Genomic DNA, 26,578 nt, shown 5'->3' on the forward strand with positions numbered 1-26,578 from the left:
TTAGAAAAGTTGGTTATTATTTAAAAATAAAATAGCATATATGTGACACAATAAAAGTGTATAATCTTATCACTTTTAGGAGAACCTTAAATTTTACCAATAGACCAAAAAAAAATAACATTAGGAGGAAAAACGAAATTGTGGGTAGAGGTTTGAGGAGATAAATGACTCTAAATAGATTTGTATATCAAAAGCAATCACGATATCACATGTAACACCCTTTCTGTCTAAGCTTTCCATGCATGATAGGAACTAGAATTTGGAAAGTGGATTTGTCATTATCTCCTGCCAGTATGGTTATTTCTACCAATGAGAGGTACTCTTAAAATATTTGGGAAATGGAAGAAAAGTGGAAGTAACTATTCTTCAGCCAATAGCTATGAGCTGGCATATGGCTTTGGCAGATGTCACTTGTAAATGTTTGCCAGCCACTTCCATGTGCCCTCCTGAGAGTCATCCACTTTGTTGCTGTAGGCCACTGAGAACGTAAATGGCAATTTTCTACAATTTCTACACGCTCCAGTTTTGTGAAATCTACCAGGAGCTTTCTGATCTTCACTGTCCTGGCTCTTCCAACAATTAGGCAAACCTCTGATTTCCAGGGTTAAATCCATTCCTATTTGAAATACCTGTATAGTTTCTATATTCATGACTCAGCTAACTGGTACATCTAGTATAAAAACTTGTGATTTGCTTGAAGAAATCTAACTATAGTTTTGTCGTTTGTGAATATTAGTATAGATATACAAATGTAACCAGCTAAGAGGGCTGTAAGGGACATTCCTAAAGAATTTGAGAGGAAGCTCTTATTTCTGTGTAACTTCTACCTATTTTTATCTGTGGTCACTGTTAGTTATCAGGTTGTCAACAGTTGGATAGAAAAGCTGGTTACAGAGCGGAGGAGAGCAAGAACAAGCTGGAATCCACCAGGCACCTCTGAGTCCTTCTGCCATCTATATGCACTCAAAAAGACAGGTGAATGGGAATGCTGTTAGCTCACTTTCACTTCTCTAATCTCTTATATGTTGCTCCTGGGCCAGCTCTAACTAGGAACCCAATGGGAAAAGCGATCTGAGGGAATGGAGGTCCCTATTTAACCAAGTGGCCTATAGAAAAATATGGTATGCATGAGTAGGAGTGAACCAGATGCGGATTTCAGGAATAGGGGAAACAGAAGCTAGAGGAGGAGAGATCAGTATGCTGTATTCAAAATTTTAATTATTTAATACGAAATAAACTCTTGATCATATGCAACTTTTGATCAAAACTATTTCCTGATTTTGCTTTTATGAGAAGTAGATTAAGAATTAAAAGTGGTTGGGGAGCCTGGGGGGCTCAGTTTAAGTGTCCAACTTCGGCTCAGGTCATGATCTCACAGTCCTCAGGTTCAAGCCCCACGTCCAGCTCTTTGCTGACAGCTCAGAGCCTGAAGCCTGTTTCAGATTCTGTGTCTCCCTCTTTCTCTGCCCCTCTCCCGCTCATGCTCACTCTTTCTCTCTCTCTGAAAAATAAATAAACATTAAAAAAAATTTTAAAGAGAATAAAAAGTGGTATATAAGCACCTCACATAAAATCTAAAAATGAAAAAGAAAAAGAAAATCTAGAACAAAAAAAGCAAAAGTAAAAAGAAACAAATCAGTATCACAAAGATAATAGAGGAGAATCTAGACTTGTTGCTTTTTGTTATTGTTTTGTTTTGTCTTTAATGATCACAACATTTTAAGTAAAGGAACAACCTGAAAGATAAGAAATGATAACAGAGCTGGTAATTCATATCTGAACTGGGCATATTTCATGAAAGTTTAAATTTAGAGATTCCTGGATTAATTCTCAGAATCTCTGACAGACACCCATTCGCCTTCATCTGGACAATTTTGTTGTTGTTTGGGGCCATAAAAAAATTCACAGATTCATATCCTGGTATAGGATTCTTATGCATGGTGGAATAAATTCTTATGTTACATAAGAATAGTTTGACTCTTCAGAAAGTCCCATAGATAAAAGGGAATGTTAAGTATTTATTTGATACTAAGACCAATTGATAAATGATCAAATTTTTTCTTTTTAATTATTTTTTTCACCTTTCCCTCTCTCTCCTTTCTTTTTCTCTCTTGTTCAAATACCATTTAGCTACTATGGACCTATAATGACTTGGGCAATTTTTAATTAAAATATTTATTTTGATTACTTATTATTTATGAGGAGGTGAGACTGTAAATGCATCACTTTTGTACTTAAATATTAAGCAAGTGAAAGCAACCAGCCCTTGAAAGCAAGAAAGCAAGAAAACAAGCAAGAAAGAGGTAACTCTCCTATAAAATAGGGCTTTGTTCAGGCTGGAAGATACTGTACTATTTAGACTTTATCCAATCTTGATGAAAACATTAATGAGACACACCTCAATACCATGTTTTGTCTCATTTAATCAATGAAATTGAACCAAAAGAAAATCAATAAAACATCATGGAAAAGTAGTAACTATATAATTTTGAGGTTAAATTGTTCACACAACAGTAGCAGGATCAGATCTCCTTTTTATTTTTCTCTTTTTTCAGGACATATAAAAATGAAGTAATTACAATTTATAGATCTCATAAATATTTCCCAAATCAGAGGTGGATTATTATGAGAAAGAGCAAGAAAATACCATTTGCTCATACTTATTTTTTGATGAAGTGAAAATATCCCTTTTTCATCCTGCTTTTATTCCACAGATCTGCATGTAACTATTATGAGTATATACTCTCAGGCCAACTTTTTCCAGTAATATGCTGAAAGCTAGAAGGATCTAATACATTCAATGAACTATTTTCTATTTAATAATAGTGAGAAGAGAAGCTCTCCATGTAATTCCTCAGGCTCTTTGTGTTTAATTGATCTCTATTCTTCTCTTATATTATGCTTCTAATGAAAAGACATACAACAAAGGGAACACTGAACAGATACCAAAATATTTTTAAACTAGAATGAATGGAATAGTTACACACACAACAGGTCACAACCTCCCAGTAAACTGTGAGTCAGAAACTCTTTCTCTTTCATTTAAATCTGTGGAGTGTCTTTCAATATGGGTTTGTGGTGATCTCAATCTCTGCTCAAATATTTTCAAGAATATTTAGTAAGATAATCCAATAAGATCATAGTAGATTCTGAGAATAAATCATATTTTCAATAAATGTACACTATTAAAATGGTATTGCTATATTTAAGTTCACTTCAGAAGAATGCTTTCAATATTATTTTATGTAGATAATGTACATAATTATCACCAGACATAATGTCTATTGTGAACTTCAGTCAAGTCACACCTGCCTAACCATTTTGATTTAATATAAGACATATATATTGAGTGCCTACTATGTGCCATGTACTTTTTTACTTGCTTGAAATAAATCTGGATGAAACAAACAAACAAAATCTCTGCCTTGTAATCTTGCTTTCTAAATATATTTTCATCTGGATTTTTTTCAGCTCAAATTCAATGTAATTAATATCAAATCAGTCATCTTCAGTAAAGGTGTTACTGTTCTTGCCTGTCATATTTTTGCAAACACTGTAAACATCTGAACCGAATCGCTAATCTTTTTTACACCTTCTTTTGCAATTAGTTTCCAATTTTGTCAATTCATCATTGGTAATTATTTTCACAGTCATCTTATTAAGTGGTGTTCCTTTTTCCTCTTGTCCATTCCTTTGTTATGTCATTCATTAATTTATTGGATGAACACGTACTAAAATTTTTATCCTGTGTTAGTTATCATGCCTGAACTATCAAAATAGTTTCCTAATGGACTTCCTTATCTCTGCAACCTTATCTAATCTGTTGGACACATTACTACAAGATAGGTTTTTTTTCTTTTAAAACTAGTTTCATCAATGTCAATTTTATTTGTATCAATTACCAATAACACCCATGTGCCAGCAGGATGAAGTTCATAGTTGTTTAATGATAGCAACATCTTGACATTTTCTTGTCTTCATGTCTGTTTTAACTTTCTTACCTTCTTTACTTACAGGAACCTTTATTCCAGTAGGATGGCCTCCTTAACCAGTCCTCACATATGCCTTTCTGTTTTTTTTCCTTTGTATATTTTTCTAACGTAAAAATACTTTTCCTACTTTTCTTAAAACCAAGCTTAAACTCTACATCTTCCCTGAAGTCTTTTCTAACCACTTCAACAGTCTGAATTTTCCTCTTATTACATTTCAATATCACTTAGAACCTTTAGTTTTATACTTAATCTTACACTGCTTAAGATTTTGATCTGTCAGCTTGCCTCCCAGTGTGATGCACAACTAATAGATGCTCTAGATTACTATTAACTTATACTGTACCTTATTCCTAAATGACATTGATTGACAAAGAATATACATCAGATGATAATAAAAATGAATAAAAATAATTAGATGAGAAATTTGACACTCATGCAAATACATATTGAATAAAGGAGAGAGATAAAAATGTATATTTGGACAAGAGTGTGTCAATCAATTGCCATAAATTTGTCTGTGAAATCCAAGTAGCCAAGAGAAAGCGAGTTTCATGATTAGTTACATGATTCCTAGTCTTTAAATGTAATAACTGAAATGCCCATAATGTAGTATGTGTGTGGTGAATAATACCCTCAATCATGTAAAATACAGAAATTAGTTACTTAGAGGCTTTTTTTTCCACAATAGTTTTTCAAACTAAGATAATGAGACCTGGTTAAAACATATCTCAGTAGGGGTGCCTAGGTGGCTCAGTCAGTTAAGAGTCCGACTTCGGCTCAGGTCATGATCTTGAGGTTCACGAGTTTGAGCCCCGCTCAGGCTCAGTGCTGACAGCCCAGAGCCCGGAGAGAGCTTTGGATTCTGCGTCTCCCTCTTTCTCTGCTCTTCCCCTGCTCATACTCTGTCTCTCTCTCAAAAATAAATAAACAGTAAAATGAATTTAAAAAAAAAGAAAAAATACGTATCTCAGTAAATAATAGTATAATATTTGACTTGGATTACACTGAATCTCTTTCACATATGCAGGTCTTACATAGCATGTGTACTCCTAATAAGAACTTTGGACCCTCTATAGGAGATAATGGAATATATATTACTCATAATTCTGTAATTCAAGGGATTTTCAATAGCAATTTGATTGAGGTCAATTTACATCCTACTTGCTGTCAGTAGAATATAACCATATATAAAATGTAACAGTACTTTATCTAAAAAAAGGAATTCTTAATTGGAGAGGAAATTGTGTGAATAAAATCCCATTGTGCAATGACTACATTTTAAAATCGAGATAAATAGAAATATACTTTGAATTGCATTTAAAACTTTATTAAAGTTTATAATTTTTGAAATAATGTTTCAAAAATTATCGCTTAGATTCTTCATGGGTCCCATCTCTGTTTACCTGGTCATGATATGGGTCTTTTTTGTACTATAAAAGAGTACTTGAATGCCAATAACAACAATACTTTAGATCTAAAAGACGGAGTAAACACTTGAGCATACAAACCTGAGAATGCGAAAAAAAAAATGAGATGAGAAATTTAAGTACAATGTATGTTGTTTTGTTTGTAAAGTTGAGAAATACAGTGGCTATAAGACTTTCAGAGTTTAGATGGATAAAAGAAAGAAGAAGAGGAGGAGGTAGAGGAGGGAGGAGGAGGAAAAACAACAAAACAAAACTAATAGCAATTATTCTTCTCCAGCTGCAGGGTTGAGTGAGGAAGATGTGATTTAAAAAAGTTGGCCTGTAGGGAAAATTAGAAAAGAAATAAAATAGGAAACAAACTTTAAAAGAAAAAAATGTCAAAAATAGAAAGCTTACAGAAACACAGGAGATAAAAGATTTAATAAAAAGTATACCTGTTAAAAGAAAACATTTGGAATGTGTTTTTAAAATATATAAGATTGTAAGAGACTTGCCAAAAACAAATTGTCTTAAGGAGGCTGAATGTAAATACTGTTCAAAGATACAATAAATACAAAAGGTAAGATAAAATCCTGGGTCAGGATATTAAATCATACAAATTTGAATTCATTATAAAAAGCATCAAAATAGACAAAGTAACTTTTTAATTGTCAAAAGGAACAATACAATAAAAATATATAAATACAACGAATTTTATGCAACAAGGAAGCAACAAAATACATAAAGAAAACCTAAGGAAAATGTCAGGACAAACTAAAAACAAAATTATAATGAAATGTTAGCAAACCACTGACATTTTTGACATCAAAGAGAAAATTAGACAATCTTAATGATACATGCATAAAGCAGAGTCAGGGATGGGATGCTTATTTAAGATGGAAAAGGTGTTTGTTCTACCCATTAGGCAATTTAAAAAATAAATAACACTAACCTATTTTTTTTTCTAAGCTAATTCAGAATGTCCCTCTGTCAAAAGAGGACTGTGGACAGGGCTGTGTCAAAATCACCTCATCAAAATGGTGTATGCCTAGAGATGTCTGAGGTGAGCCTGATATTTTGCCATAGTATTTACAGGTAATTTCTATGTTTTTCACTTGTATTTGTGTCCATTTTTTTCTTTATTCCTGAAATTTAATATTTTTATCACCATGTCTGGTATGAGATTATTTAATAATGTTTTGTCAATAATAATTTCATTTTGATTGTCCGTCATTTTAACGAAGTATTCTTTCATATCTTCAAATACGTTCTCTGATTTACTTGTTAGTTCATTTCTGCAATTACATCTGTTACGAATTTGATGGATTAGCCTCATCTATCCTCCATGCACATTATCTTATTTTTCATTAATTTGTTTCTTCTACAGTGCCTTCAATTCCAGCAGTTTCCCACTTGTTTTTCTACATTATTTGTTGTAAGTTTTGCTGCTAGCAGTGTTGATGTATTTGTCTTTTAAGTGAATTCTGAAACTCTTCCAATTCCCCTTTTATCTATTTTATTGAATTCATTAAAAATTTCCTTGAGAATTCAAAGTTATACAAATACGTCTTCTTTTCCTAGGGTGTCTCCTTCAAAATTGCATTTTCTATCATTTGCATATTATAAATATTTGCATAGTGATACACACACACATATGTATATTTTTTTCTCCTGTTAACATTTGTAATTTTCACCAAAAATTATTGTTTAATAGAATCTTCATGGTTCCCCTCCTGCTTACCTGGGCGTGATATGAGTCTTCTTGGTACTATAAAGGAGTACTTGAATGCCAATAATTTCTCTAGACCTGTTCAGCCACTCAATTGCTTGCAGCAAGCATTAGAGGACTGGGTTTGGGGGTAGCAACATATGGGAAAATTTGTCTCTTTATGTACTTTTTTTCTCTGCCTTAAAATCTCTATATTATGAGATACCTTTGATAAAATTGATTATATTTCTCAGCTGTAGAGAAGTAGCTATCTTTTAGATTTATGTTTGTTCATCGCTTTAGGGTGTGTCAACCTCTAATGGGAGGCTGAGTTTGGAAAGGCTTCATAATTTGTCAGATTTGCGTTTGGTTTCCCACACTGACGTAGAAATATAATATATAAGAAATATAGAGATACAAGGTTGCAACCTGGCACCAATTTTATAAATAAGAATGAATTAAATTTGGAAAGCAATCCATTAAAACCAATTAGCATTAATCACAAAAATGCAACATTGTAAAACAATGGCAAAAGGCTGGATTTTGCAATAGATGTATCTATAATAAAATAAAACAGTTAAAAACATGGAGTCAAGGTGTATTGACGATACTGGGACTCAGGGAAGAGTAAAGAAATCCATTTTTAGGAGACCAGACTTATCAGTTCATTGTAAAAATCGAGGGGGAACAGGTGTCGCGGTCTAGCAGAGGGGTACTAACCAAGTGCCACGGAAATAAAAGTTCTTCACTAGATTTAAGGCCTTCCAGCTTTGCCTTTTCAGGCTAAAATTTTAACATGTTCCTGCCCTCTACAAGTCATAGCAGACTGAAACAATCAAAGTGCTAATGCTGTTTACCTCAAGTATTATCCATAGCTATTTGTTCAATAACTATTGATCATGGATTGTTCAATATATATATATATACTGCCACTATATATACTGGCAATAATTCTGTCATCTGCACAACGTCAATTATTTTGATCTGAAGTGGCTTAGTCATAACTTTCCATGGTCATAGGGGGAGATTTTCTTTTGTTTGAAGATATTCCTATTATCAATTTTTAAGGTAGTTAATTAAAACTGTCATTTTTTTATTATATGTGACAAAATATTGTTCCTGAATGTATGTTGAATAATGTATGAGTGGATCAGTGGATGGCAACATAGTTATATTTTTCTACTTACAATATAAGAGTATCCAATTAAACAATAGAAACATAACTATATAGAAACAATAAAAGTTAATTCTAATTCATCTATGTAAAATCTTGTTGAGGAAAACCAAACCCATATCCTGTCTTATGGAGTTAATAAATTTTGCACTATATTATATGCTATATATGCTGATTCTAGCTTGCTTACTCTCTAACCTGTGAGTGGACGACAAATGGATATTGAGCCAGGAAGCCTGCAAAGTAGGATTTTTTTCCCATAGATAGGAAAATGGACACATGGAGAGAGCAGTGCAGATATAAAATATAAACCTCAAGGACTGTAAGATGGGCAAATAGTAGTAATGCATATTTTTAATTCATTCCTGAATGCAATTATCAAAACTGACTCCAGAAGAGAAAACCTAAACAAACCAATAACAATGAAGGGATTGGGAAGTTATTAGGAAGGAAGGAAGGAAGGAAGGAAGGAAGGAAGGAAGGAAGGAAGGAAGGAAGGAAGGGAGGGAGGGAGGGAGGGAGGGAGACCAGGGAACAGTTTTTATTGTTTTTTTTTTTTATTATCCACGATCCATGATGGTGCTAAAGAGCCTTCCAATATTAGTCACACAGATTCCAGAGGGCTGATAAGGCTCACTGGGTCAGTATTAGAAGAGTTTGTATTCTACCGAGTCCTATATGGTTACTTCCAGGTGGCTCCTCAGGTGGGGAGAAAAGTGACCCCTTTTATTATTTCCCTTAGGGAAGACTTATGGGACAGCAACGCCATCTGTTCATTAATCTTTTCAACTAAGGGCAAGTTTATCTTCTCTACCAGAATTTTAGAAGGCAAGTCAGCCTGATCTCCAAACAAGGAGACTTTGCACAGAGATGCTATAGACTGTACATTTTCTATTTTCTCGGCAAAGTTTATCTTTCAGAAGAGGGTCACAGAGTTCTTAATGGAACATCCTAAGAAAAACAGACATTTTTAAACACATCTGCTTCTCAAAAGGAAGCAAAAAAATATATAATGTAGTTGTATAAGAGGGCTTTGGGGTTTTCCTGAAGGTCTTCCAAACACTGACCCTAGCCTCCTTCTCAGTCTCTATTGCCCATTTCTCCATTCCCTGTTTATATTATGCTCCTGTGGGAAATATGCTCACTATTCCTCCAAATGTAAAAGCATTTTACATGGATTTCTCTGTGTCTTGACCTTCGGCTAGCAATTGCTGCCTCCTTATTCATCTGGTTAAACTTCTAAACCCACCTGAAAAGTCGTATCTTCTGGGAAGACTGCTCTGTCATTCTTCAAGACGGTTAGTTAAGCAGACCCTCCTCTGTGATATCATTGTGACTTGTATCTATTTCTATATTATACTTTTCAGTGCATTATACTTATTTGCCTCTCTTATAGTGCCCAAAAAATCTCTGTAGTACTCACCTCTGTTATCTCCAACACCTAGCAAAATGCAGAATAAATTACAGGTAGTCAATAATTTAATTGAATTTAATTAAATATCTTAGCACCTACTGGGCTATATAGGTAGGCAAAATAGAAAAAAATTCCCTAACAGAGGTCAACGATAATTTTTTGATTTGTTATTATTTTTACTATATCATACACTAATCTGAATGAAGCTAATATAGTAGTGCTTGTTTTTTATTAAACAAGCATTATAAAAGAAAAGAATGGGGGGCACCTGGGTGGCTCAGTCAGTTGAGCGACTGACTTCGGCTCAGGTCTTGATCTTGTGTCTTGTGAGTTCAAGCTCTGCATCGGGCTCTGTGCTGACAGCTCAGATCCTGGAGCCAGCTTGGGATTCTGTGACTCCCTTTCTCTCTGCCCCTCCCCCATTCACACTCTGTCACTCTCTGTCTCTCAAAAAATAAATAAACGTTAAAAAAATTTAAAAGGGGGGCGCCTGGGTGGCGCAGTCGGTTAAGCGTCCGACTTCAGCCAGGTCACGATCTCGCAGTCCGCGAGTTCGAGCCCCGCGTCAGGCTCTGGGCTGATGGCTCAGAGCCTGGAGACTGTTTCCGATTCTGTGTCTCCCTCTCTCTCTGCCCCTCCCCCGTTCATGCTCTGTCTCTCTCTGTCCCAAAAATAAATAAAAACGTTGAAAAAAAAATTTAAAAAAAAAAAAAAAAAAATTTAAAAGGAAAAAAATGTAAGATGACCATTTGTTGAGCCTACTGTGATTATGGTACTTACCATATTCCAAACATAGTATGACATAGTTGACATGCTGATAATTCAATTTTCACTGTAATCTTGCAAAGACAAAGAATGGGGTTTAATTTATAAATGTAGAAACTGAGAAGCAGAGAGATATTTTTGTTCATAGTCACTTTGGAATTTTGTCTAATCTGTCACGTATTTGCCTTTTATCATCCCTGTTGTGTTCATGTCATAATTTTGAAAACAAAAATGTGTAGAGTTTGGGACAAGTTTAGCTTGGCATATGTATTTTTTAAAAAGGAAAATGCTGTGATTATGAATTTTAAAATCCCATCATCATTCCCCTTTTGCTGAACCTTTAATTTTTATTCAGAATTTGCCATTAAAAACATTGTTATAGCAACTCTAATCATTCTTTGTATACATCTTGTGCAAATAAGCATATCTTTGGACTACATTCCTAAAAGAAGAATTTTCATTTTCTGTGTGCTCTAAAGTTTTCATAGTTCTGTATTATATATCTGTGGCTACTATAGATTATATCTAGTATTCCTCAAGGAATGACTCTTTTTATATATATATTTTGAATATGCATTGTACTTTGCCTTAAAATGATTACATTTCTCTTCAACAACTTTTATCCTAAATATATAGGAAAATGTATGGGTAGGGGAAAAATTAAGGAGCTATGTTTTACTCCAAAAACTGTATTAACTATATATAGTTGTTTTTTGTCATAGTCTGTTCATCTGGCCTACCTTTGTTCTGTTTTTATTGTTTTTTGTTTTGTTTTGTTTTCACTGAAATCTTTAAATGTGACCGTTGCTGTTGAGGAACAAATTTCAGTTTAAGAAAACAAACAAACAAAACGAAGAGAAGAACAAAACACAGCAAACACTTTTCACCTACCTAATGAGTTGCGTAACCATAGTAGATGGTTATGGTTATGATCGATAAGTGGAGTGATAGATCAGTGAATGGAAGAAAGAAGCAGGAAGAAAGCTTTTCATATCCTTCCATTCAACAGATACTTTCTGTTGTCCTTCTGCTGTGTTAGAAGGAGTCACAGGCCATGTGCTGGATGGAAAGTGGGTTAAATCCCAAGGGAGGAAGAGTCTGGGAACCTCCTAGGGCTTGACTGGTGATATTTTTACTGTTAGAAACTTCCTGGTTCTTGAGGAAGTGGAGACTCTCTGAAGCTGTCTTTATCAACCACATCTTTTGAAAAGTAATATTAAGTTTCAGCAGTTAAGTTTTAAAACGCTCGACTTCTTCTCTGTGTGAACTTCTCGCCCCCTCCCCATCATATCTTTTAAAACAAATTTCCTGTCAAGTTATAGTTTACTTGATATTCGCTTTTAACAAGTATATAGGCCTGTGACTAATCCAGAGATAATTATAGTGCCAATCCTATTGACAAAATCAAAATACTGAAATGGAAAAGTGTACATTTCCACTTTTTCCCCAATAATATTAACCTGTCATTTCAGCGCTGTATCAAAAATTCCTTGGCTTCTTTCCTTAAATCAAATTTGCCCAAAGCCCTGAGAAATCACATTTTCATAAGCAACTTAGTCAGGCTACATCCATAAGCCCCAGGAGTGAGATTACTACATTGCCCCCATCAAAAACTTCACTTATGTGATATTAAGAACTTTGAAAACTGACTTATATTTCCCTACTAAACTCATCCTCAGGATTTAGGAGGATTCTTAATTAGCTTCTTATGCTCTAGTTAACGTGCTAACCAGTTGAGTTTCCATTTCAAAGGCAACATGATGGAAATGTGCATGTTTCTCATTTAAGAACTACCATATTCATATCTGCATGATAATTTCGTATGAAAATTCAGCATCATGGAAAGTATAGCAACTGTGAGAGCTATAAACATGAAGAAGAATTTGCAAAAGAGGAAAAAAAAACATTCATGAGGCAATTTGCACCTTGTTACCTAATTTGAATTTTAATAGGCAGATTCCTACAATAGTCATATGCTGGAAGGAAACATTGATTGAAAAGAGCCCAAGAAGATATTACCAGATAATTACCATACAATTTAAAATGCACATTCCATTGTTCATGCACAGTGCTTTTTTTTTGAAATCAGTACATCATAGAACGTTCAGAGGTTAGAGCAGAAATGTAATATCAAATGCAAAGTAAAATTATAAATCTCTGGATAATGAACTTTTTCTTTTCCATTATATAGCAAAAAGGCTAGGGAAATAGCCCTCAATGATCAAGGCAAATTCTGTGCCACTAAATATTACATCGAATGCAAAAATACAAATGTTTTATATAAAGTCATACCTCATGGAGCTGTGCACTCCTCATGAAAAAACACTGAGAGTCGGAGAAATAGTGAAGGCAGTGAAGGAGAGAAGCCACTGAGCGCCACACAGTGAAAGTGCTTTAAAGCTTGTGATTGACAAGGGCATTAACAAATACCCTAAAGTCAATGTAAGGCCATTTGAAAATCTTTTAAATGCTCCTGGCAGTTGGTAGGCCTATAACCAGCAATAAGTCTTCTGAATACACAGGAAGAATACTGTTGTCTAAACAAACCTAAAAGGAAAGTAAAAATAAATTTCCTTGGTTTCCTGTGGTGAGTCCTGCCTAATGTATCAAGAGAAATGTGGAGCTACCTGCCATGTTATCATGAACAATGCGTACACAACATGCACACACCCTCCATGTATTACTTTTAATCAGAATGGAATCCTAGGTGCCTAAACCTGGATCTTCAAAGAAGCTGTGGATAAAAAACAACTTTCCTTTTACCAGAAAGGCCTTAGCAGATAAATCATATGAGAATTTTGATTAAAAACACCTGTTGAAAGCAGAATGGATTTGTAACTGTTATTTTAGGAAGCCAGCAGCCGATAGCACATAGGAGAATATTTTAGTCTTAGCTTCAACATTTATCTCTTAATACTTCTTCATATTAAAAGTGTATGCTATATATATATTTGTGTACATAGATAATTGTATTTTCTTTGTATTGTTCATAATGCTTTTCTATTTCTGGGCTTCCAGAGGCTTAATCCGAATTGACTCCATAAACCAAGAAGTGAAGAGGCAGTTTATGCCATAGACAGGAAGCCCCTCTGACCCACACTGCGGGGGAAAGACATGCAAAGTTAGCCTGAAGCCACAGATTTGTCATCTTTTCAAACCTCCATTGCCTCCTTTTCTTGTGTCCTACTTCCCCATATCCCTCTTTCTTTGGCACAAACAAACAAACAAAAAGAAATTTTACTTACACATATGGAACTGCTTCTGTTGATTTAAACAATTGAAGGGCTTCCAATCCTTTTCAGAACCATAGTGTAATATATAAATACATTCTACCCACTTCTGCCAGCTGCTAATTGAAAAGTATGCACATAAAAAGTACTTGCTGATTCATTAAAATTTTACTCGGAAATTGGAACTTCTAAATAGTTGACCACATCATATCCAGTGAATTGGTGATTCCAGACCAAATTTACTAGGAGATGTTCAGATTACCGAATTCACCTGGATCTACCCAATGATTGCCTCAACTCTCTCAGAAAAATATATAAATCCAATATTTGGAATGATTTGTCATTTTACAGTAAGATTTAAGTATTATAATTAATGTACTAATTTAAATAGTTCCATACAGTAATAGGAAAAAAAATCAGATTAAAGATAATCTTTCCTTCATCAACTCAACAAAAAATATTTTTATTATTGAACAACAAAAAGTAGATTGTCCAAATCATGCACATGTTTAGTTATGTATGGGAGAAAAAGAAAAAAAATAAGAATACAAGTATCAAATAACCTAAAGGAATTTGTAGAATGTTTAGGATCAGTGTTAAATTTATTTTTTCTCTATTTTCTGGAGATTTCATATAGTTTTTGTGGTGCTTGGCCAATAAATAGTATTCATTGTACTTATAAAGTCAAATTATCTTGGCAGCTACATGTAAGGGGGGAAAGAAAAATATATACTTCAAAAACATGCTTTGAATGAAAAGACAAATTGGAACACATGTGTGCAGCAGTTTGTATTGTTGTTGATGTTTTCATTCCTGTGTTTTGTGAAAGTTGTCTTTTTGAGGGTTTTTTTTCTGCTTTTGCTCAGCTTTGCTAAGAGGTTATCAAATATAAATAAGTGCTGTCATCTTTTCTGCAGGCTTTATTTGGTTTTCTTTTCCTCAACCATTTTACCTGTGAGTACATAACATTCTTACACTGGCTGAGTCACATGAAATCAGTGTTTGCTCAGAGTTCCACACCATGCAAGAGTAGCCGCTGTTGACCTGCTTCTCTCTGAGTAGCGTAAAGGATGTCATGTACCGTCCTCTGTGCATGTTTGTGAAAGCTTCTGAAACCCAAGTGCTTATATTTTCTACTCTGGTTAGATTGTTGTGTCAGGGTTGTGAAAGATGTGTCTTCAAAGATACGCTTTTTAAAAGGAGAGTGCATAGTTACCAAGGGTGTGTTTGAACAGAAACAGTAGCTTTGGCATATCCAGTTCAGTTCTGTTCCAGAATAAAGGTTAAAGCTGAAGTGAAAGGATGTGTAACTGTTCAAGTTTATTGTTTTACTATATTAAATACGGACTCATCTTTAGGCAGTACCCTCTCCTTCTGTAAGATGGATTAATATCAGGCTGTTTTACCTGTTTCTCTATTCTCCTTACAGAAACATTTAGTTATAATCATATTTTCACCTACTTAACAAACATTTGTTGATGGATTACTATGTGCAGGACACTCTGCTTCATACCAGAAAATAAAAAAATAGAAAGTAAAAAAATATCAATAATCAGTGTCGTAATCTTTTCCAAAAAGACTAATGTAAAAGCCAAGATTTGGCAAAGGATTTTCATAAAGAACCAGGTTTTGTTTAAATAGAATATTATTTCTACAGATAAGAATCGTGGGAAGAGAAAGAAATGGTATCTGTCAGTCATGGTAGGGAAGTCTTCCTGAAAGTGATAGCCTTTGTTTCTTGGCCTTTGTTTTGTAAAGTTTGTACAACAGCAGAGCTGTAAGTACACAGGGTGTACTTTTCTCTTTATTTATGCCCAAAAGTTTTCCCATGAATCACCAGATAGGTAGTTATGATGGTTAATGTATGTGTCAGCTTGACTTTGCTACAGGTGCCCTCATACTTGGTCAAACATTACTCTGGGAGTTTCTGTGCTGGTGTTTTGGGATGAGGTTAGCATTTATTTATTTATTTTTTTTAATTTTTTTTTAACCTTTTATTTTTATTTTTGAGACAGAGAGAGACAGAGCATGAATGGGGGAGGGGCAGAGAGAGAGGGAGACACAGAATCGGAAGCAGGCTCCAGGCTCTGAGCCATCAGCCCAGAGCCTGACGCGGGGCTCGAACTCACGGACCGCGAGATCGTGACCTGAGCTGAAGTCGGACGCTTAACCGACTGAGCCACCCAGGCGCCCCGAGGTTAGCATTTAAATTGGCAGACTGAGTAAAGATTGCTTTCCCTAATGTGAATGTGGATCATCTGATCAGTCGAAGGCCTGCATAAAACAAAAACGTTGACTCCTTCTCTGTCCGGGCCCTGGATAAGAGAGGATCTTTCCTGCATGTCTGACTTCAGACTGGGACAAGGGCTCTTTACTACTTTTAGACTCTGAGTAAAATATCAGCTATTTCTGGGTCATGAGTCTGCAGCCTTTGGACTGGAACCACAACATCAGTTCTCCTGGTTGTCAGGTTTCCAGACTCAGACTGGAGCTATACCATCAGCTTTCCTGTATCTCCAGTTTACTGAGTCACTATGCAGATCTCAGGATGTAGCAGCTTTGTAATCATGTGACCTAATTCCTTATAGTAAATATCTTTATATATGTATATATCCCATTGGTCCTGTTTTATCTGGAGAGCCCTAATATAGTAGCTGAGCAATTTTACTTCATCATTATCACTCACACCCAAAGACATTGCATAGGCCAATTGACCCTTGACATAAGTGAGGAAGGTAGTTATAGCTGGATGCTAAATTCTTGCCATTCCAAATCTCTGATTTGACTATCTAGGACTGTGTCCTTTTTTCAAGGATCTATGTGGAAAAAGATAAGATTCTGTTCATATATTTTTGGCACTCTTCTTTGTGTTAAAGTTTCTTAGCTTCAGAATGAGTCTATATAATACATTTTTTCATGCATTTATTTAACAATGTTCTGAACCTAGTATGTTCTGGGCATCCCTCTATGTCATCAGAATACAGAGCTAAATAAAACCAGTGTGGCTGTTGCTAGGGACAATATGTTTACTGAGAAAAGATAATGAAAGAATGTGATTAATCAACAATTGAAAGCTAAAATGAAAGCTAGAGAGCCCCTTTAATATCAAGAACTGTGAGGAATCTGAGGTTTTACCCTACTTGTAAGATAATGAATCATCTGCCATAGTTCATGGAAGTTTATGCGAGCTATGAGGCACCTGGGTCAAAAACAAAACATGCTGTCAACAATAGAATGAATGAGATGTGATGATGGAAGCAACGTTGGAGTGATGTGCTAGGAGAAGGACTCAACCTTCCATTTTTGACTTTGAAAATGGAGGAAGGAAGCCAAGTAGTGTAGGCTGCCTCCAGAGGCTGGAAAAGATGAGGAAACTGATGGAGTGGCATTCAGGAAGGTGTAAGGGGAATACTACTCTATTTTCCCACAAGAACAGAGCCTCACTCTGGCAGGAACTTCCTGTTGAGGTAGGCCTGAGGTGAGCTACAAGGATGGGGAAGGAGTAGCATAAAATGAGAAAGCAACCCTTAATTTGTGACAGTACTAAAGAGTCTTAGAAGTAACAAACGTGCCAGTTAGCAACTTTGCCATGAATTCAGAGGTTTCTCAAAATCTGGGTTGGTGCATCTTCAACTAATCATCATTTGTCTACATTGTAACAATGACTGAAATTTACTTAAGAACTTCAGTGTCAAGGGGCATCTGGTGGCTCAGTTGTTTAAGCATTCAACTCTTGGTTTTAGCTCAGGTCATGATCTCATGGCTCGCGAGTTTGATCTCTGAATCACGCTCTGCACTAACAGCATGGAGCCTACTTAGGATTTCTCTTTCCCTCTGTCTCTCTGCCCCTCCCCTGCTTGTGCTCTCTCTCTCTCAAAAACAAACAAACAAACAAACAAACAAAAAACCTTCAGTGTCTAGCATATGACAATTTAAGGAGACCCTTTGCAGTAATAATATGGCTGCATTAAAAAATATATATAATATTTCCAGTCAGACAGTGAGGTATAGATATTACTTTAAAGACATATGAAGCTAAAAAAAAAGACATATGAAGCATATTTAAACAAAGGTTTAAGTCATCTCAAAGTTACATACTCTCAACATGATCCATAAGTAAAACCATCTAGCCATGGTGATTTCTTTCAATTCCTTTAATAGCCTACTTAGATTATCTATATCTTTGTGTGTGAGTTTTGATAATCTTAATCTTTCCAAAAATTGGTCCATTTCATCTAAGTTATTAACTATTTGGGCAAAAAGTTGCTCATATAATTCCTTTACTATCCATTTAAAGTTTATGAAATCATTAGTGACAACTTTTCTTTCATTTCTTTTTTTTAATGTTTACTTATTTTTGAGACAGAGAGAGACAGAGGACAAATAGGGGAGGGACATAAAGAGAGGAAGACACAGAATCCAAAGCAAACTCCAGGCTCTGAGCTGTCAGCACAGAGCCCAACATGGGGCTCAAACTTGTGGACCACAAGATCATAACCTGAGCTGAAGTTGGACACTCAACTGACTGAGCCACCCACGCACGTGGCTTTTCTTTTCAAGGAACTAACTTTTGACTTCATTGATTTTTTTTCCTATTTCCTTGTTTTTAATTTTATTTATTTTGCTATGATTTTATTATTTCTTCTGCTTTCTTTGAATTTAAATTGTTCTCCTTTCTCTAGTTTTCTAAGATAGACACTTAGATTATTGACTTTTAGATCTTCCTTTTTTAATATATGAATTTAATACTATAATTTTATCTCTAAGCACTGTTTTCACTAAATTCCACAAATTTTGATGTTTCATTATCATTTTTATTGTAGATATTTAAAATTCTCCCTTGAAACTTTTTTTATTTTATTTATTTATTTTTTTTAATTTTTTTTGATGTTTAGTTATTTTTTGAAGGAGAGAGAGGCAGAGCATGAGTAGGGAAAGTGCACAGAGAGAGGGAGACACAGAATCTGAAGCAGGCTTCAGGCCCTGAGAGCTGTAGCCTGACGCGGGACTCAAAGCCACGAACCATGAGATCATGACCTGAGCTGAGGTCAGGTGCTCAAGCAACTGAGCCACCCAGGCATCCTGAAACTTCTTTTTTAATCCATTACTTAGAAATGTGCTGTTTAATCTCCAAATATTTTGGAATTTCTAACTTTCTGGTATAGTAGTGTAATTTGTGATCTGGAAAATATTTGTATGATTTCTCTTCTTTGAAATTTGTTCAAATGTGTTTTATGGTCCAAAATTTGTCTGTGTTGATGAATCCTTCATGTAAACTTGAGAAAGCATTCTGTTTTTAGGTGGAGTATTTTATAAATGTCAATTAGATTTTATTGATTAATAATTCTCTTCCTTACTATACTACTTAGCTATATCCTTATTCATTTTCTACATTATCAGTACACTAATTACTAAAGAAACATATTGAATTGCCCAAATATTATACTAGGTTTGTCTCTTTTTCCTTGTAGTCCTATCAATTTTTTTCCCAGTATATTTTGAGCTCTTTTGTTATATATATGCATACATGTTAATAATTACACATTCTTGGAGAATTGATTCCTGTATTATTATGTGATGCCCCTCTTTTAGTGCAGGTACCTTATAATAGTATTCCCAATTCTTTCCTCCTATTCCTTATGATATTGCTGTCATTAACTTCACTTGTCCATATGCTATAATCACTCAGTTACCCATTACACTGATAATGTTATTTGTTTAAACAAAGAGTCAGTGTTGAGATCAATTAGGACAAAGAAAAATATAATTCATTTTACCTTCATTTATTCCTTCTCTGATAATTCCTGTTTATCCAGGTTTCTGACCTATGTAATTTTCTTACTTTCTGAATAACAGCTTCAAACATTTCTTCTAAGAATCCTCTTTCTCTCCCTCCTTCTCCCCCTCCCTCCGCCTCTCTTTTTCTTTATGTGAGAAAGTCTTTATTTCACCTTCATTTTGAAGGATAATTTTTCTCAATGAAGAATTCTAGGTTGGTGTTTTGTTTTGTTTTGTTTTCAAAGTTTATTTATTTATTTTGAGAAAGAGAGAAAGAGGGAGAGACAAAGAGACAGAGAGTGGGGGAGGGGCAGAGAAAAGGAAAGAGAGAATCCCAGGCAGGCTCCATGCTATCAGTGCAGAGCCTGATGCAGGGCTCAATCTCATGAACAATGAGATCGTGACCTGAGCCAAAATCAAGAGTTGGATCCTTAACCAACTGAGCCATCCAGGCACCCCCTTATTGTTTTTAATTAAATGCTTTAAATATTTCTTTTCTTGCTTACATGATTTTTGATGAGAAGTAAGTTTTAGTTATTATTTTCATTCCTTTATGTGCAAGGTATTTTTATTTTTGTCCTTCTGCAAAATGTTTTATTTTTTTCTTGGTTTTTTTTTTTTTGCTTTACTGTTCTTTGAATATGATATGCCTAGATGTGTGTGTGTATATGTATGTATGTATAGACATATACATACATATGTATATGTGTGTATATATGTATGTATATGTATATACATATATATGTGTATATATGTGTGTATATATATATGTGTGTGTGTATATATACATATATATGTATTTTTAGGAATGTGTATATATGTACATATATATATGTAGATAGATAAACAGATAGATCCTTTCCTAAAATGTGTCACTCTTTGCTTATATTACCCATCTGTTCTTGGATGTTGTCTACTTTTTCATGAGGCCCTTAACATATCAACCACAATTATTTTAAATTCCTGTCCATTATACATATATAATATATGTACATTTGTAAGATTTTATTTAAATTCCAGTTAGTCAACATATAGTATAATATTACTTTCAGGAATAAAGCCCAGTGATTCATTACCTACATACAATACCCAGTGCTCATCAAAAGTGCCCTCCTTAATACCCATCAACCCTTCAACCCATCTCCCCCCACCTCCCCTCCAGCAACCTTCAGTTTGTTCTCTATACATAACAGTTGTTTGGGGTGCCTGGGTGGCTCAATTGGTTAAGCGTCTGACTTCGGCTTGGGTCACCATCTCCCGGTTTGTGGGTTCGAGCCCCGTGGAGGGCTCTGTGCTGATGGGTCAGAGCCTGGAGCCTGCTTCAGATTCTGTGTCTCCCTCTCTCTCTTCCCCTTACCTACTTGTGCGCGCTCTCTCTGTCTCTCTCTCTCAAAAATAAACATAAAACAAATTTAAAAAGGAAAAAAGTCTTTTATCATTTGCCTCTCTCTCTTTTTCCCCCATGTTCATCTGTTTCATTTCTTAAATTCTACATATGAGCGAAATCATATGGTATTCTTCTTTCTCGGACTGACTTATTTTGCTTGGTATAATACACTCTAGCTCCATCCACATTGTTGTAAATGACAAGATTTCACTCTTTTTTATGGCTGAGTAATATTCCACTGTGTGTGTGTGTGTGTGTGTGTGTGTGTGTGTGTGTGTATACACATCCGTCAGTCAGTGGACATTTGGCTCTTTCCATAGTTTGGCTATTGTTGGTATACTGCTATAAATATCGGGATGTATGCATGTATCCCTTCAAGTCAGCAATTTTGTATCCTTGGGTAAATACCTAGTAGTGCAGTTTGCTGGATCATAGAGTAGTTCTATTTTTCACTCTTTGAGGAAACTCCGTATCGTTTTCAGAGTAACTGCACCAGTTTGCATCTCCACCAACAGTGTAAGAGGGTTCCCCTTTCTCAGCATCCTTGTGAATACCAGTTGTTTCTTATGCTGATCTTAGCCATTATGACAAGTGTGAGGAGATATCTCATTGCAATTTTGACTTGTATTTCATTTCCCTGATGATGAGTAATGTTCAGCATCTTTTCATGGGTCTGTTAGCCATCAGTATGTCTTCTTTGGAAAAATGTCTATTCACGTCTTCTGCCCATTTCTTTACTATGCTGTTTTTTTGGTGTTGAATTTGATAAATCCTTCATAAATGTTAGATACTAACCCTTTATCAGATATGCCATTTGCAAATGTGTTCTCCCATTCTGAAGGTTGCCTTTTAGTTTTATTGATTGTTTCCTTCATTGTGCAGAAGCGTTTTATCTTGATGAAGTGCCAATAGTTCATTTTTGCTTTGGTTTCCCTTGCCTCTGGAGATGTGTCTGGTAAGAAGTTGCGATGACCGATCCTAGGTTTCTATTTTTTTAATATTTATCAGTGTTGGTGTTTCCTAAGTTTTTTTGGATTCCTGTCCATTAATTCTAAAATCACTGTCGGGGCGCCTGGGTGGCGCAGTCGGTTAAGCGTCCGACTTCAGCTCAGGTCACGATCTCGCGGTCCGTGAGTTCGAGCCCCGCGTCAGGCTCTGGGCTGATGGCTCGGAGCCTGGAGCCTGTTTCCGATTCTGTGTCTCCCTCTCTCTCTGCCCCTCCCCTGTTCATGCTCTGTCTCTCTCTGTCCCAAAAATAAATAAACGTTGAAAAAAAAAATTAAAATCACTGTCATAAGTTATGTTAATTTTTGTTTGCCTAGGTCTTCCTTCCTTTTTCCTTTTATTCCATCTTCATTCCTTTTATTCCTTCTTCCTTCCTTTTTGTTCTTTATTTCTTCCTTCTATTTTTTTTACAATTATGTTTCAAAAGCTTTGATTCTCTAAAATTAGCCAGGTTTATCAATACAGAAATGTAATTTGAAATTAAATATTTTAGCAATGTAGGCATAGACATAGAGTGGGCATTAGATATGGATAACAAAATAATTCTTTTTGTATTCCATTATATTATTTTCTAGGCTGTTTAAATAAGTCATATCACATATGTGAAAACAAAGAAATAAAAATATTAAGTTGTTGGGCAATAGGATGGCATAAAATAAATATTAAGCTTTTAAATGCTGAAAGAGTTGCGTATACTATTTCCAGCGTGAGGGCAAAAGAGAAACAAACTCCAGTAAGCTATTTTTATTAAGTAATAGTATTGTGGACAAAGTAAATGTAAAATAAGCAAAACCAATGAGATATCTGAAAATATACTAAATGTAAGAATTCAGATAAATGTATAGCCAAGGCTAGCTTAAACTTGACAGCGATGATAAAATCTAGTTTAAAAAAAAAAAAAAAGATAAAACAAATAGAGTATCATAGAATAACACTAAAAATTCCTGGGTCCCAATTTCCAAAATATGACGGTTCAACCCCTACACCACCAAGCAGTGCTCTAATTCCAGCTGAGTGTCCTACAATTCAACTCACTTCTGACACTATCTACCTGAAGACAGCATCAGATCTCACAAGGACTTAATTCTATAAGAGTACCTGGCTTCAGATGACATTTACAAGTCTAGGGTATCACTGTACTTCTGACCAACTGGCTCTAGGTCAGAGTTTCCAACAAGCCCTTCCTCACATTTGATTAAATCTCTTGAGTGGCTCACAGAATTCAGGAAACCAGTTTACTCACTAGATTACCAATTTATTATGAAAGGAGATAACTCAGGAATATCCAGATGGAAGAGATGCATAGGACAGATATGAGGAAAGGGATTGAAGTTGCCATGTCCTTTCTGAGTGTGTCACTCTTTGCAAATCGTCATGTGTTCATAACCCAGATGTTCTCCAAACCCTATTGTTTTGGGTGTATGTGGAGGCTTTATAACATAGACACGATTGATTAAATAATTGGGCATTGGTGATTGATTCAACTTCAAGCTCCTCTACCCTCTCCAGAAATCAGGGCATAGGACTGAAAGTGCCAGATCTCTATTCATATTTGGTTCCTCTGGCAACCAGCCCCATCCTTTCCAAAAGTCAACTCATTAGGTAAACCCAGTTTTGGTGGAAAAGGGCTTTCTATGAATAACAAGACACCCATGTCACCTTTATGGTTCTGAAGCATTTTCAGAAACTGAGAACAAAAGATCAAATATTAAGGCAAAAGATGATCCCACTGCTCTTATTACTTGGGAAATTCCAATAGTTTTGGGAGCTGTGAGCCAGGACCTGTAAATGCAGACTGAATATAGACGAGATATATATTCATCTAAATGACCAAATGTATATTTCTTATAAATCACAATATTACAACCACACAGAAATAAAATAAAACCAATTTTTCTATAGGGCCAAATCTACACGGTTTGGTGGTTTTAACTCTGGCAATGATTCATGCAAATGTAACCTCTCTACTTGGTGCTGGAAACACTCAGCCTAAGCACTTGTTTCCTGGAGTTGTTTCAAATTCTTTTCTTACTCTCCCTGGAAGATCAGTAGAACAACTGTGTAACCTCCACATCTGTTGAGCATTTAACTCCACAGTCACGGATTTCTATTTTCTTTCCGGCTGTGTGCCCTATGAATCTGGGTTGAACTGGAGAAAGAAATAACAGAACAAGATACAATGAAATACAAATAGCTGGATATGTAACTTCTTAGCACTATCAAATTTAAAAACAATCATGAAGCTATATTTTTGCCTTTACAAATGTTTATTTTCCCTTCTCCAATAAAGGTTCTGTGTTCATTATCAGAATTGTAATGTCCCTCTTTCTATTGTTTTCTCCTCTATTGATTCCAGGGACAGGGCCGTGTTTTGTCATGGTACCAAAGAAAGACCATCATCCATTTGTTTTAAATAGAGTGCTGCTTCAAAGTATAAAATATTTATCTTATAGCAAGAGAGGAGATGCAGAACAAGACTGATTAAAATAGAAGCTTTTTTTTTAATTGAGTAACCTAGCACCCTTGCTAGGAGTTTAAGAAGTTAAAGAGGCTAAGAACATTCTATTTTTGTTAAAGAATATATTGTTGTAGACATTTGAGAAACAAAATAGTATAACCTAATTCCTGTAACATCTCAAGTTATAACAAATGGTTACTATTCTCCTGGCTGCTCCATTGTTCATGTTGATGTTTTCTTCTCATTGTGATAACAACCACGAACTACTTAGGGTGCACTGAGCCACAGTAAGTGCACACAGAGTTGAAGTATTAAGGTATTAAGAAATAAATAACTATGTTTTAAATAAGAACTCCAAATAAAATTTCTACCAGTCCAATGAATCTTTGTACCTAGTTTCTGTTTTCTAAGTCTTATCTATCATCTGGTAAGCAGACCTCCCAAACTTTTCCATCTATGCTAACATGTTGTATTAACTCTGGTCACTAGAGTGGAAGCATGAGACATTTCAGATAAATTCTATCCTAGTGGTGTTTTTCACATACTGTCATTGACTTGAGAGACTCAGAGGGGTATAAGAATTCTCAATTTTAACTTTCAAAAACCTTTTTAAAATCATCTTTTTAAAGAGGTATGCTGAAACGATGCTTTAAAGACAATAAAGACCTAGAGAATTTCATTAAATAGAATACAGGAATATATCACTGGATTCTTGCTATCCTTTCCTATTAATATAAATACAATTACATATAAAATTATTATAATATTATTTCAATTTCATGGTTTTCTATAAGAGGCAATAAAACAGATATTAGAATATAGAAACATATATGTCAAGATTCAAAATGAAGATACTTGTTGAGATCTTTGAAATCTCACCACCTTGATGTTATTCTGAGTTTCTTTCATGCTTAAATACTATAGCACTATTGTAAGAGAGGGTGAGGAAAGTATGATAGATTTCCTTGGTATATAACCTAAGGACAGCAGTATATCATATTAATGTCATGCTTTATATAAAAATGGACTGATCTGTTTTTATTAAAAATGATATTTGTGTACAATTCCATATAAAAATTTGATAAATGTAAATTCTTCTGGTTTTTATGTAATATCACCAAATTCCTCCTACTTCATAATAAAAATCAGAAGCTTATGACTTACATGAACTTAGCAATAACTAGAAACCAGAGGATTTACATTTCTTCACTCTTCACAAAGAATATATTTGCAGCTTCAATCCAACCAAGATATAAAAATTTCTTAATTGTAGAGATCCATATGAACACAGGATAGAGAACTCTCAATATTAAGTCATGTTCCTCAAATTATTGAGCATGTCCAATTGCATCAAAGTCAGTTTGAGATTCTATTAGATCAGAATTTTATGAGTGGACCTATGAACATGTATTTTGACAACATTGAAGAGAAACATTGAAGAGTCACTGAAGTTGTAAACATTGTTGTTTCTAGTTTGAAATTCAAATTACACAACCATCGTTTCACAGAGCTTATCGAAAGGAGCCTAAATGTCCATCAACTGATGAATGGATAAATTGTGGTTTATATAAACAATTGTACTACAATTATATACTCATTGTACTACGTGGCAATGAGAAATAATGAAATATGGCCCTTTGTAGCAATGTGGATGGAGCTGGAGAGTGTTATGCTAAGTGAAATAAGCCATACAGAGAAAGACCGATACCATATGGTTTCACTCTTATGTGGATCCTGAGAAACTTAACAGAAACCCATGGGGGAGGGGAAGGAAAAAAAAAAGAGGTTAGAGTGGGAGAGAGCCAAAGCATAAGAGACTCTTAAAAACTGAGAGCAAACTGAGGGTTGATGGGGGGTGGGAGGGAGGGGAGGGTGGGGGATGGGTACTGAGGAGGGCACCTTTTGGGATGAGCACTGGGTGTTGTATGGAAACCAATTTGACAATAAATTTCATATATTGAAAAACAAAGAAGCCAAACTCAATAGTTATTAATAGTTGAAAGTTGTACCTAAAATTTGAAGCAATTGTATGAGACTGGGCAAATTCTGTAGTTACTAATTAATACTAAAATAACAACAAAAAGATATAGTAATATAGACGATTTTCACAAACCTAACTAGTGCACACAAATGAGAATCAATCTTAAAAAATAAGTAAAGAGGAAAAGACTAGACTACAGTAGATACTATCACTTACATGTATTAGGAAGTTGTTAATGTAATACATTTTACTTCCTCCTTTGTTTTGCCTGTCACCACAA

Source organism: Lynx canadensis, chromosome C2, assembly GCF_007474595.2.
Source record: "Lynx canadensis isolate LIC74 chromosome C2, mLynCan4.pri.v2, whole genome shotgun sequence".
Taxonomy (NCBI): domain Eukaryota; kingdom Metazoa; phylum Chordata; class Mammalia; order Carnivora; family Felidae; genus Lynx; species Lynx canadensis.